The following is a 14,276-nucleotide window of genomic DNA, read 5'->3' on the forward strand; positions in this document are numbered from 1 at the left end:
GGAGCAACTGTATTTAAAGTGCTAGAAAAGAGAGAGTCCATAGTTCCTGTTACATCATCAAGTTGTTCTGAGGTTTTGGATATGATAAGTAATTTGTATGACAAGTCAGTGTTTCCCAACCACATTCTAGAGGGATATCAGTGACAAAGGCTGTCTTTGTAGGATGCATTTCAAGATATATTTCCTGTCCACTGAGATGCCTTTTTAACATTTTTGACAGCAGCATAGATTAATTATTTGCTGCATTTGATATCCCACAATGCTGTGCATTGAATTCCATAATGGTTTAACTAAAATTAAATATGAAGTCTGAAAGCTGTGGTCGGTGGTCTGTGTGTAAATATATGTTTTTGGCCGTGTTTTTTTTTTCCACATTTGAGGTCACTTCTAGTGAGAATTTACTATTATAGTAATTAAACATTCCCTAAGTTCCATGAAGGTTGCCCTATTGTGTTTTATTTTTAAATTGCATTTTAAGGCAGCGAGGCAACAAGTCAGCAGCCTAAGCTTTCAGACACCATATTTTCAGAGTCTCCCTAATCAAACACACCTGGTTCAACTCAACAGCTTGTTAGCAGAGACTGTGGATATGAATTTGATTGTCCCAGCAGGGGTGTCAAACTCAGTTCCTGGAGGCCATAGCCTGCAGAGTTTAGTTGCAACCCTGCTCCACCACACATAACATATACTTTTCAAAAAAGGCCGAAGGACTGGATTAGCTGGATCAGGTGTGTTTAATTAGATGCTTGATGTCCAGCTCCTCCTCATTAGACGTGATGGGTGGAGTCAGACACCTCAGCCATACCCTAACCCTACCCATTACCCTATCAATAAACATAACTCCACCCATTACATTCACAGAGGTGGAGCTGGATGTCATTTGACTTTGCAGTGAGCACTCTTTGACATTCCTTTCCCTGTGCGTTGCTCTCTCATTGGCTGTAGGTCATCGCGGATGACGTTTCAAGGCAAAATACATTTCTTACTGCAAGACTCTAAATCACAGGCAGAACCAGATATTTAGACAGCCAGTCAGAATCCATCTGAAAAGAGCTCAGATAGAGTTAAGAGACTGAATATTTAAAGTAGACAACATAACTGTAGTGTGTGCATAATAAGCAGTTATTGTTCTTGGTGTGAACAGGCCTTTACAAAGAACCTTTAAAAGTAAACAAAACCTCTTAAAGAAGTTAAAACATGATTTATTCAAATAAAACTATAATAGCTGGAGAGAGCTATGAGTTAGCATAAACATTTCAATCACATTAGCTTTATCTAAACTTGATTTTGATATATTGTATATGTTGACAAATTAAATATGACAAACCATAGTCTTTAGTGAATCATTTTGAAGTAGGTTTTAAGATAAAAACAAAAAACAAACATATGCTTTACTTTCTAAAAACTATCAGTAGTCATGACAGACTCCTACATACTATAATCATCTAATACGGTGATGCATTGGTGACCCTGGACCACAAAATATGTCTTAAATTACTGGGGTATATTTGTAGCAATAGCCAAAAATATATTGTGTGGGTCAAAATTATTGATGTTTCTTTTATGCCCTAAAACCATTGGGATATTAATTACAGTTCATGTTCCATTAAGATATTTTTGTAAATGTCCTATTGTAAATATATAAAAACTTAAAAAAACAAAAAAACTAGTAACTAGTAATAACTAACTAGTAATTTTTGACTAATGATATGCATTGCTAAGAACTTCATTTGGACAACTGTAAAGGCAATTTTCTCAATATTTATTTATTTTGCACCTTTAGATTCTAGACATTCAAATTGTTGTATCTCTGCAAAATATTGTCATATCCTAACAAGAAAGATTATTTATTCAGCTTTCAGATGATGTATAAATCTCAATTTCAAAACATTGCCCCTTATGACTGGTTTTGTGGTCCAGGGTCACATTTGAATCACTTTTTGTCTATATACTGTAAAACAGGTCTAAGATTCTGGCAGCACTCATATATGCTACTGGTAACTGTAAATGGTTTAACGTTGTATGTATGTATGCATGTATGTACATTCAAACGCATGTACGTACATATTTATTTATTTACTAACTTATCAAAAAGCAAAAACTATGAATTGCCATATAATTAGTGAAAAACTGTAAAATTACATTTCCAGACATTTCCTTTGAGACACAAGATGTGAATACATAAATATTAAAATTAACTGTCTTACAATGAACTGTTGCACCTCCTGTATTATTATGGTTTTTACCAGCAAATTTTAAGGTACAAAGCACCTTTTGAAAGTTTGTAAGTTCAAGTAGACTGATGTGTTGGCACATTTATTTATTTACTTCAGTTTTGTTTTCCTCACTATAGTTTAGCACTATGATCTGCTAGTTCAATAATTGTTATACAAATGAAATATATATAAATAGCATGGCTTTTACTTTTTGAAGTCAACAAAACCCCTTTCATTATCTCTGTAATACAGAGGTGTCAAGTAACGAAGTACAAATACTTCGTTACTGTACTTAAGTAGAAATTTGGGGTATCTATACTTTACTTGAGTAATTATTTTTCTGCCGACTTTTTACTTCTACTCCTTACATTTTCACGCAAGTATCTGTACTTTCTACTCCTTACATTTAAAAAAATAGCTTCGTTACTGCTATTTCATTCCGGATTGTTATTGTTCAGAGAGAGAGAAAGAAAAAAAACCTATCCAGATAAATCGCGCCATCAGGATTGAGTGAATTTGATTGTGGTTGAATGAGAAGTATACACATATACCATTCCGACACCCTATTGGTCCATACGCGATCCATCACACCTGCACATGACACAAATCAAATCACACTGCATAGACAGTTTTGGGTTCGTTTATCAAAAAATATATTTCTTAAAAGTAGGTTGGAACCAGTAGTATCAGATCGCCTCAGAGTCAGTCCGCTTAAATTTCAAATGAAACCGGCGTCAGTCCGGTCTCCTCCCGTCTTTCAGCGCGCTCTTCAATCCGCGGACCGCGGTGGAGCAGCGCGAGCTCAAACAGAGACAGAGGACACAAGGTGTGTGTTTACCTATAGATTGTTAGAATATCTGTATCTGTGAAGTTCTTTGTCATAAATACAGTTTACAAAAGGTCACGATCAGTCGGTTTCTCATCTAGTGTAAAGTTTTCGCTTGTCACCGCTAATCACGAAACAGCTGTTTCCTTACACTTATTTAAATATACTTCATTTAATCATACGTACATACACTGCTGTGCAAAAGTCTTAGGCAGTATTTTCACTTAAAAGAATGGTGTTCGGCCAGTTATTTATATATTTTGCTGTAGAGTGTCAGTATAAAATATCAGTTTACATTTCCAAACATTCATTTTGCCATCGTCAAACTGCTTGTGCATTCAAAATCGCACTAGATTATTATTAAAATTAATGGCAAACTACTGTCCTACTGACACATTGCAGCAAAAGATATAAATAACTGGCTTAAAACCCTTTTTTGGGGTGAAAACACTATTCTTTCTTTTCCATAAGACTTTTGCACAGTACTGTATTTTAAAAACGAGATTGTTGCTACTTTATAAAGAATGAGCATACAGTCATTCACAGAACTGATTTAAGACAGTGACAGACAGCACTCATCTTAACTAAATATCAGAGTGAGTGAAAGAGATACAGTAGAAACATTATGTGTACTTTTGTATTAAATAATGACCCAGATTGTGAAATACATTTATTAGCCTTAGATTAAGGGAAGCACAACTTGGGAAATGAGAGCATCCAAGGTGAAAGCTATGGATTTATTTTAAATATTTGTAATGTTCTTTAATGTTATCCATAGTTTTTTTTGTAGTTCTTGTTTTTTTTTTAAGTATCGGTTCAAGCACGTTGAGGCGCCAGTACCATTTTAAAAGTATCGAAAAGGCACTGGACCCTACTTAAAAGTTATTATTTATTTCTCACTACTGGCTCATTTGCCAAATGGGTGCTTTCTCTTCGTCCTCCACAAATTAAGCTACTGTAGGTAGTTGGGTAGTGAGACGTTTTAATAAATTATCGTTTGCGATTAATGACGCAAATGACAATGTTGTGATATCTAGGCTATAGAGCATCACAGTCCCACCCACAGCTGGTGCCGGAACTAAAAATTCAATGCAATCTCTGCATTGACATTTGGGGTATAAGCCATTAAAACGTAACCATACATGGTAGACTTAAAACCAGCTACGGCTGTACTAAGCGACAGTATATGCTCATATAAACGTAAAAAGATCATGGGGCACTAACCTTGTTTTGATCTAAATGCCTTTTATTCGCGATGTCTTGGCTAAGTACTTCATTACCCACAATCCTGAACAATCCCACAATCCCACAGTGATGCATCTGATTGGTGGAGCTCGTATAACCGTCTGGTTAAACCCCTCGAAGGTCCGTGAAGACTGAAGATCATTAATAAAAAAATAAAATAAAATAAAAACCTGTATTGCGTTTTTGCACGGTAGACTTATCAGTGCAATCATGATCTCCTTGGCTGCCATTGAGAGTTTTGCAGGGAGGTTGGTAACTTTAGTTAGCATTATCGTCCACTTTAGCTAGGCTACTGTAGCCTCCATATGAAATGAGTCATATCAAGCATTTTATAATGCCACTGTCAAAACAATATTTAGCCTAGACATACCTTTTTGTGCATTTACTGAACATTTGTGTAATGGCAACGACATGTGTTGACAACTGAGCAGTGATTGCAGTCAGATACAAAGCACTGCACCATTGCTGACGTTATCGTTAACCACTTTCACACACGCACACAATATAAAATACACAATGATAAAATAAAAATCAATACACAATACATATATAAAACACTATTTATTTACACGATTAATACTGAAAGAACTGCTATTACTGCACATTCACTATATAAAATAAAATTCACTGGAGGAAAAAGTTCGCGCGAGCGGCCGTCATCAGATTTGGATGTCGCTCAAAAGGCTCGTTGCCTCGTTCGCAGTTGTGGCTTCAGTCGAATTCAATGGGGCGCGGTGGTTTATGGGATGAGTAGTTCCTGCGCTCGAAATGAAAATATGTACACAGTCTTGTACCTTTGACTTTTTTTGGATTTTGTCTTAATTTTTTCACTTGAAATGATATGTTATATGCAGCCGTGGCTGGTTATCCTCACACATGCTCTAAAACTCTTCAGATACGGATTTTTCCAAAAGTGAATGGGAGAAATGAATGGGAAATTTACTTCCGGCACCAGAGCTCTCTCAAGCTGTGGGTGGGACTGTGAAGCTCTATATCAACTTTGTAACTCGTTACCCTCCGAACACTGGACATAGCAGACGTATGTACCGAATACAAGAAGCTATCAATCAAGAAGGTATCAGGATTATGAGTTATTTTTCATTTTTAGTTTTTGAATAATCACTTAGATTAATCATTCATTTTGACAGCACTATAATGTTTATTGTAAATAGTCAACCACACAAGAGTAATTGTTTCTTAGCCTGCACCAATGTTCTTGTCCATTCCCCTCACAGATTTCTGCAGCTAAGCTTGGATGTACATTTACATTCCATTCAAGGTTATTGATGACATGCCTCTGAAGTTTGACTTTTTGCACCATAACAATACTTATTGGCAACTAGTCATCATATCTCTAGCTCTTTAATGTATTTGCATTGTACTAAAATGAGTTCATTTTCAATGGGCATATATGTGGCTGAAACAGGTAGCCTAGTGCATCCCAAATATTTCATATTCATATTTAATATAACATTATAGTCATTATGGCCTTTAGAAAAAAGTTTTTTTGAGGAGGTGGGGTAGTGCACAATAGGCCCTTGTGGCACGGCCCAAGCTTTTGTTCTTAATGGCATTTTTTTCCTTAAATTACTTTTACTTTTATACTTTAAGTAGTTTTTTAAACCAGTACTTTTACACTTTTACTTGAGTAAAAAGCTTGAGTTGATACTTCAACTTCTACAAAAGTCTTTTTAAACCCTAGTATCTATACTTCTACTTGAGTAATGAATGCCAATACTTTTGACACCACTGCTGTAATATAACCAATGAGACGTGAGGCATGCAGATCCATGTGCAAGCTTTATTTAAGGACATGGTCAAAACAGGTGAAAGTCAGTGTAACAACAATGAGTTTTACAGAATAATTAACTCAAATGATATATAGGGAATTTGAATAATTAATCAGGAATATGATTAATTTATATCTCAGATGACAGTTACATTAAATTTGATTGATTATGAAAAATAGCTCAATTGCCTTGCCTATACCAATAAATAATCACAGGGCATTGTAATTTACTCATTAATATGTCAATATTCCATTCTTCATATCAATTGTTGTGATAGCTCTTACTGTAAATTACTGCAAATCAAACAGCGGTTTGTCCAGCAAACCACTGTTGACCTATCAATTTTCAATAAAGTTATCACGCCTTATAATTCAAGGAAAAATATTCTCTGGCCATGAAAACATTATCCTATCCTTATGATAAATTTAGTTTCTAAATTTAGAGCTTGTAGCTATAGATCAGACATCTCAGTGACTCGTAATGTAAGTGGGGTGGAGTCCAAGCCAATCGTCAGTATATGGGTTTTTAATAACATCAACTAGTAATACATCAAACTACAAATCACACAGAGTAAATATGCGTACGACAATACAAACAGTAAGCTTTATACAAGATATAACGGAATCCAAATAAAAGAGAGCGAGAGAGAGAGAGAGAGAGAATAGAATGAGATCACATAAGGAGCTCAGGTATGGAAATCATAGTCAGTAACTTTTGGAAGCCAACAACGATCAGATCATAGCAACAATTTAAAGCAGCATTTAAATCTCCATAGAGAAAGTGATACTTGCAAAGTGTCCAATGTGCGTGAGCTGGACATCGGGCGCGCTGGATCTTTTGAAACCGGCGTGCGCGTGCTGGAGACCGGCGCACGCTGGAGCACGTGGTCTTTTGTTCTGTCCTCGCGCGGTATTTGAAAGGTTCAACAAACAATGTTCCAGAATTCGTCTTCCTTGCGTGGAGAGGCGAATAGTTGAATAAACTTAGTAAAGAAAAGAAACAACAAAAACGAAAGCTTCCAAAGGTGCCATTAAAATGGCTTTTTCTCTCAGCCCCTGTGCTGAGGGGGCTTGCGCTATGAGCGCGGCCTAAGGCCGTGCGGAAGCAACGTTGGTTGATGCATGAGGGAAGGGAGTCAGCGTAAGAAGAGAGGGCGGACCTTGTTTGGTCGTTTCTTATTGCTTGAAATAGTTCACGCCCCTTTTTCGAGAGAACATCCAATGAACGTCCGCGATCTGATGCGGAGGGAAAAGTTCCTTTGTCTCTGTGGAGACAACCCCCTGGTGATCTAGGGCTTGTCCAATTTCCAGGGATTATTCTAGCAAGTTTGTAATTCAGATTACATACATTTTTCATTACTTTGCTCTAGATAAATTGGTCTGTCAGAGCATGACGATTAGAACAATACTAAACATAATATATATATATATATATATATATATATATATATATATATATATATATATATATATGATCAAAACATGAAGTTACATTCAAATGCAGAATTACACATATTTAAAGATTTGCTTAACACATGATAACACTGAAGATAGTCCCAATATATATGGGAAACCTGTAATGCATCGCAAAAACAATAATATACACAATAAGAGTACATTTGAGTACATTTTACCATTCTTTTGTAAGGATTAGGTTTCCTGTCCTGTGTAGTCCTGTGTGGTCATAAAGTTTTACGACCTGCAGGGGTGGGGGTTGCAGAAACATGGCTCTCTTTGAGAAAGTTAAAGTGAGGAGAGACATTTCCTAAAGTATAAGCTAGCAACTTATACTCTTCACATAACAAGGATTAACCATTTTATGCAATCCATAAACATATTTAAAATACATATTAATAAGTACTTACAAAAGTAAGGAACTTTACGAAAGGTTTCCTTTTGTGTATGTTGGAATGTGGTTGGTTTAGTGTCTCCTTTGAGGCTCGCCCACGTGACTCTGGAATTTATTGTCGTAAATAACTGTCACGTAAAGCAGGATGTGGCCGACTTCAGGGCGGCCAAAATGGTGAATTATGTAAACAACGAAGGTCCTTGTTTACTCACGTTCTGGTCTTTTGCTCCGAACGTGTTAAGAGTCAGGAATTCACTAGTATGAACAGATGGCTGAAATACCATCAGCTCATTAGTGTTACATCAGACAATGGCAAACAGGCATATAAAGGGCAAGACATAAGAGCAGTCCAGTGAACAGGCGTGGTCGATTTCCAGCGAACAATATCCAAACAGGGTAATCCAAAGGGGAAATCTAAAACACAGGCTATGGTCCAGGTGAGGGGTAAGTAGTATCTGAACAGGGTGAGATGAGAGGGGTAATCAAAGACACACTATAACCCCCCCCCCCCCCCCCCCCCAACACATACACACACTAAAACAGTTATCTCCAGGAGGGTGGTGGAGCGGAGGTGGAACAGGAGGGATGGAGGATTGTCAGTGACTGTAGACTGGTTGCCAGGGTGGATGGAGGGGTCTGAGAGGTGGTAAAGCAAAGTCATTATCGAGTTTTCAGAAGCACGCATGTCCGCCATGTTGGTCTGTGTAGACAACGGAGCCAGCGTAAGTGATTCTGAGTTAGGCAGTTTAGCTAGTAAAGTTCTTATGCTGTGTGTAATCACTTCAACCTTGAATGTGGGTGGGTGGGTTGGGAGTGACCACAGAATGTTGTTTAGTGTGCCAGTTTTGGCAAGGGTGTCAGTGTGATCTTTAAAGTCCTTGTCTAGACTTGGTAACTTCGAGTGTCCTTTTACCTTCTTCCAGAACACGATCACATTGTGTGTTTTTGTGATGTTATCACCTTGCTGGAACAGGTGTTTTTGTTTGACATGCTTGTTGTTTGCAAGTGTGAGTCCGAGTTCCACACATTCAGGTGAGGATTGGAAGAAACCCAGCGTGTGGTGTAAGGTTTGACCACATTGCAGGTTGAGCCGAACAGCGACTCCTTTGGTGTAAGCTGGTACCACCGTACCCTGTTTGTTGACTAAGGTACAGAGGCTTGAACTTGGGCCTGTCGTTAGGGCGTTGTACTCATTGCTGGCTGCTGGGGTTCCCGTGACCTCTGTGAAAGTGAAAGTGAAAGTGAAAGTGAAAGTGAAGTGAAGTGACATTCAGCCAAGTATGGTGACCCATACTCAGAATTTGTGCTCTGCATTTAACCCATCCGAAATGCACACACACAGAGCAGTGAACACACACACACACACACACACACTGTGAGCACACACCCGGAGCAGTGGGCAGCCATTTATGCTGCGGCGCCCGGGGAGCAGTTGGGGGTTCGATGCCTTGCTCAAGGGCACCTAAGTCGTGGTATTGAAGGTGGAGAGAGAACTGTACATGCACTCCCCCCACCCACAATTCCGTCCGGCCCGAGACTAGAACCCACAACCCTTCGATTGGGAGTCCAACCTTCTAACCATTAGGCCACGACTTCCCCACAAAGCCAGACGGTGACCTGACCGTCTGGCTCTGTGGGAGTTCCCGTGACCTCTGCGACCTGACAGTCTGGCTCTAGCAACCTGTGTGGCTGGAGAGAAAAAGGTTCTCGCACTTGAGCAAAGTCTTTTAGCTGTTTGAAGTTCAGAAAAGTGTCAAAGTGTTCTAGCAGGTCTTTGTCGATGAGCAATGTATGAGTGTTCATTGGTGGGACATACATGGGATGTATTAGACTCATCGGAACGATTGTCAGGTGAATGGAAACAACCTGTTCAAACTGGATGTCATTCTGTCTGTACATCTGTACATTCAGTTCATAAGTTTGAGGTGTAAGAGTTCGATCTTGTCTCTTAGCTTCAAATTGGAGTCTTTTGAAAAGGAGAGAGGAGATCACCGTCAGGTTTGATCCTGTGTCGATCAGGTCTTTCCTGTTGACTCCTTTTCGGCCCACCCCCTTTTTGACAAGGCTGCCCAGGAATGTTGGCATCAGGGCAGGTGTGACGATCGGTGGGTGGTGAGGACCGGTCTTGTGTAGCTCGCTGCGAAGGCAGGTAGTCAAAACAGCATTTTCTGGTACCTTGTGTTTGTGGTACCTGGTTTGAGGACCTGTGTTGTCTCGTTCAGGGTGTGCAGCTGTTGACTGTGGAGCTTGGGTGTTGTTGTCACTTTGTGCTGTAACAGTTAGCTCTGTGGTCTGTAGATGACGGGCAGTGTTCTGGGTGCTTGGCTCATCTTCCTTGCGAGTTTTCATGTGAAGAAGATCTTTCAGCACCCTCAGGATCTCTGCTGTCTCAGACGTGGCTGCACTGTGTTGCCCTCTGCAGGCTTGGAACGGTATTGACTCTCTGTAAAAATATCTGTCACTGTGGTGTTGTAGGGCGCCATCTAGGATTAACTCCAAGCAGTGCTCAGAGACAGAGACTTTGGGTTTTTTCACAGTCTTTTCACAAATAGTCTTTTGCTTGGTGCAAGCTTTGTGGGCTAAGTTCCGTAACTCTTGTGTAGTCCTGTTACGGGGACACGCTGGGACTCTGAGATGAAAACTCCAACTGGCATGTAGGTTTAGGAGGAACAGAGTTTTTAAGTTGAAATCCTGTTCCATACCTGGTTCGTTGCATGCTCCGAAGTAGGTGTTTCGTAGCTGACTACAGAAAGTCTGTGGGTTTTCAAATCGGCCCTGTTTGAGGTCCATAGCAATAAGGAGCCCATGGTCTGAGTTTGGATCAGAGAATTCAAGAATCAAAGTCTGTAGCAGTTGCTGGTAGTACGCTTTGACAGTCTCTGGTTGACGATCCAGAAAGCAATGCACATCACGGCTGGACGTGTTTTTTAACAGGTACAATGTGTTCACATCTGTCACGTTGGCGACAGTTTGCAAATGAAAGTCAATGGCTTGTAAAGAAGCATGCACATCATGTCCTCCTGCAGGATCTGGATTGAATGTAGAGATGCTTCTGGCTAGCTTGTGAAGTTCTCTGTGAGCAGTGCAGGTTTTAGTGACATTCGTTCTCTGGAAGTGTTCTCTTCCCTCCGTTGTTGACAGGTGTTCTTGTAAGCTGGCTGGTGATTTCTTGAGCCGTGAGCTTACACCCCCTTTTTCAGCTCTAGGTTCTTGGCTGAAAGGGTTGGAGTGGCGGCCCAGGAGAAATTTTGTGGTGTGCGTTCCTCCGATCCAGCCACTCTGTAATCTGTGAGATTGTCTCAGTTCTGTGTGAACAGTGTCAAGTTCATCTTGGAGCTTGTCTCTCTGCAGAATAAGCTTGTTGAATTTAGCTCGGGCCGCTTGCAAGTGTGTTTTGCAGGCCCAGGTTTTATAGTCTCTTTCTTTCAGTTCAGTCTCTGCTCTTTTTAGGAGAGCGCCACCTTGCTGGAGTTTTTTGTTGAGGTCTTTTCGGGCTTCTCTCTCCAGCTGTTCTCTTTGATCTGTGTCGAGGCGAAGATCTTGCAGGGCATTGTGAAGTCTTTCAACTCCTTTCTGTAGCTCTGGATCTGTATCGTCCTCTTTCTCGCGGTGGTCCTGGGTCTCGAGGAGGAGCTGATCAAGATGACTCTAGGTTGGGGCCTGGTCCTTCCAGGCCTCCTCTGCGATGTTGCTCCGTTCACTGAGCCGTGCCTGGGCGACGAGAATGTGAACTAAGCTTCCGAAGATCCTGGCGAGTTCTCTGTAGTAGTCGCTTTAGTTTGGATCGTGTGCCATCAGTTCATCTAGCTCGGTGTCTAGTTGCTCTGGGTGCTGCAGGTAACTGGCGTCCTTGGGCAGGAAGGGGGTCGTCACTGCTTTCAACAATGTCGAGAGGTGGCCCCCTGGACTGCTGGACTGGATGACTGGAACATCCTGATTCTCTGTCGGTGAGAGAAGCACAGCACACACACACAAAAAGACCAATGCAAGTTCGTTCTACGTTTAACGAGCTATATTCATACGGGCTGTGCCGTTTATGAGAATTTTGGGCTAACTGATGCAAACAGTCAGACAGTCAAGTAGCCAATTAACTTGGGTCAACGAAGGACCTGAAATGGAGATTTGACAGGCAGTAGCCTAGCGGGTCGTCTGATGACACCGGCTGCTGGTTGTTCTACAATTTAACTTCGTTGGTGGCTCACAGGTTACTGTCTCTATGTGAAATGAAAGAAACAAATCACAACAGAACAGAGGGTAGAAAAAGATCAAAGTGAAACAACACTTGAAATGAGATGAAAACAATAGAAACACAATGTGTTAGTGAGAATAAGGAGGCCTAAGCCTACTGCTAGGTTTTAAGATAGGGCCAACAGGTGAATGGGCTATCTGGGTAGGAAACCTAGAAATATGGTGTGACTTAAAGAAGCAAAAGGGTTAAACACTTAAAATATATCCGGGGGAATATCTAATATTATGTGGCTTATAATAAGTGGATGGGTTTTATCATATTGGGTTCACCTGGGTGAATTGAAGTCATTCAGGTGGGAACCAGTGGCTTGGTCAACCTCTCCGGTGCTCCCCAAACACTCAACCGCAGTGTCCCCGGTCCTCCGTTACTCTGGCGTGGCGCCGTCTCGAACGGCTTGTGACTTTTAGCACAACCTTTGGAGTGCCAAAATTGCTGATGTCTCTTGAGACAAGAGGAACCGAGTTTCACTCGCAGCCAGTATCGGTAACACCGGTCGGGCAGCCTTGCTCACTGGAAACCTGAGATGACTGTCCAATCACCGAGGGAGTTCTACAATCAAATACACAAAGGATGAACAAAGGAAACTTAAAGTTAATTAAGGTTTGGTTTGTTTAACATCAATTGAGTAACTATATATGTAGAGAGGAAAGGTAACAGCTTTACCTAATAATAATAAAACAAAACAAAGGAATTATGATAATAATGGTAATTATCAAAATAACCTAAATCAAAAGAGAGAAGAAAAATAATAAACATCAAATTAAAAGACAGGAATGAAACAAAGGAGAAGGAGTAGCTGGTTTTCACCACAAGGGGGGGGGGGGGGGAGTACTGCTTCTCTGTTGACCAGGTCCACGTTGAAGTGGAGAGATGGGGGACTGAGGCAGCTGTGACAAAACAGGACTTTGGAAAGTCAGCTGAGAAGTGACCAGACTCTGGAATTTCAGCTGAGAAGTGACAAAAGACTCTGGAAGGTCAGCGAAGATGTGACTTGTCTCAGGAAGACCAACTGTGACTTCACTTTCCTCATGACAATTAACTGTGACTTGATTTGACTCATGAAGAACAGCTGTGACTTGACTTGACTCTGGAAGATCAACAGTGACTTGACGATGCTGGAAGATGAACTGTGACATGACTTGACTTGCCTCATGAAGATCAGCTGTGACTAGACTTGACTCAGGATTGGCAGCTGAGACATAACAGTGGGCTGTTGTGTCTGCCATTTTGTGAATGTGCTTTAGTGCAGCCGCCATCACACAAGTGAGTGCGGGTCGTGTTCCTCCGCGACACCCACAGTGAACATTGAACCAACAATCAACAAAGCATAGTCCATAAACTGACTGAAAGATAAGCGGGAACCTTCATGGATTAATTGTGACTTTAATGGTTAATTTGCTCCATCACAGAAAAAGTATATTACTACATAGTCTGGCAAATCAGAATAACATGCAATGTCCAGATACTCTTTAATATAGCCTTCAAGTGGGCATGTGCCCTGCTTGAAGGCTAATTAGAGTTTTGCAGTGTCCATAGCTGGCCAATGTCCACATGAAAAGCTGCTGGATCCTTGTTGGGCAGAGTATTCTGTAATGGAGCTGACGAGATGTGACGCATGCAGATCCATGCACCACCAGCTGGCTGGGTGGGCGGTGCCCTGCTCACGCTGTCTCACTGCACGGCACAATATTGATGGGAAGTTCGGTTCTTTTCCGCGAACCGGTTCTTTCAGCCAGTTCGATTCAATAAACCGGTTGAAAAAAAACGATGGAACCGGTTCTTGACTCGAGAACGAGAATCAGCTCATCGGTTCTCAAATCGGACGTGTCCTACAGAAACGGTGATCCAAAATTGATGCAACCGATTCTTCGCAGTGGGCGTGTTCGTTCGTTATCTGGCTCGGCTCGGTGTTCATCTTCAGTTTCTATTCACAGCAGTTCAGTCAGTGTACTGTTTGAGTAAATGAATTACTCCGGGATATTGGTTTATTCTGAGGGAGTGTCAGTCATGCTAAAAAGTTAACAGCTTAAGTCATTTTTGGATTAATGCTTATTGGAGACGCAAACCGTTTCAAACGATTCAGTTTGATTTGGTGAACTGGT

At 40.8% G+C, this 14,276-nt stretch overlaps 1 long non-coding RNA gene across 1 annotated transcript in view; it reads right to left on the reverse strand.

Moving 5' to 3' along the window:
• Window positions 1-9,175: 9,175 nt before the first annotated feature.
• Window positions 9,176-14,276, reverse strand: part of LOC127971127 (uncharacterized) — a 116,500-nt gene continuing 111,399 nt past the window's right edge. The window contains exon 2 of the long non-coding RNA XR_008156753.1: window positions 9,176-9,387. This is a non-coding gene — a long non-coding RNA (uncharacterized LOC127971127). The remainder of the gene's footprint in view (window positions 9,388-14,276) is intronic.

Source organism: Carassius gibelio, chromosome B14 (assembly GCF_023724105.1).
Source record: "Carassius gibelio isolate Cgi1373 ecotype wild population from Czech Republic chromosome B14, carGib1.2-hapl.c, whole genome shotgun sequence".
NCBI classification, from domain to species: Eukaryota; Metazoa; Chordata; class Actinopteri; order Cypriniformes; family Cyprinidae; genus Carassius; species Carassius gibelio.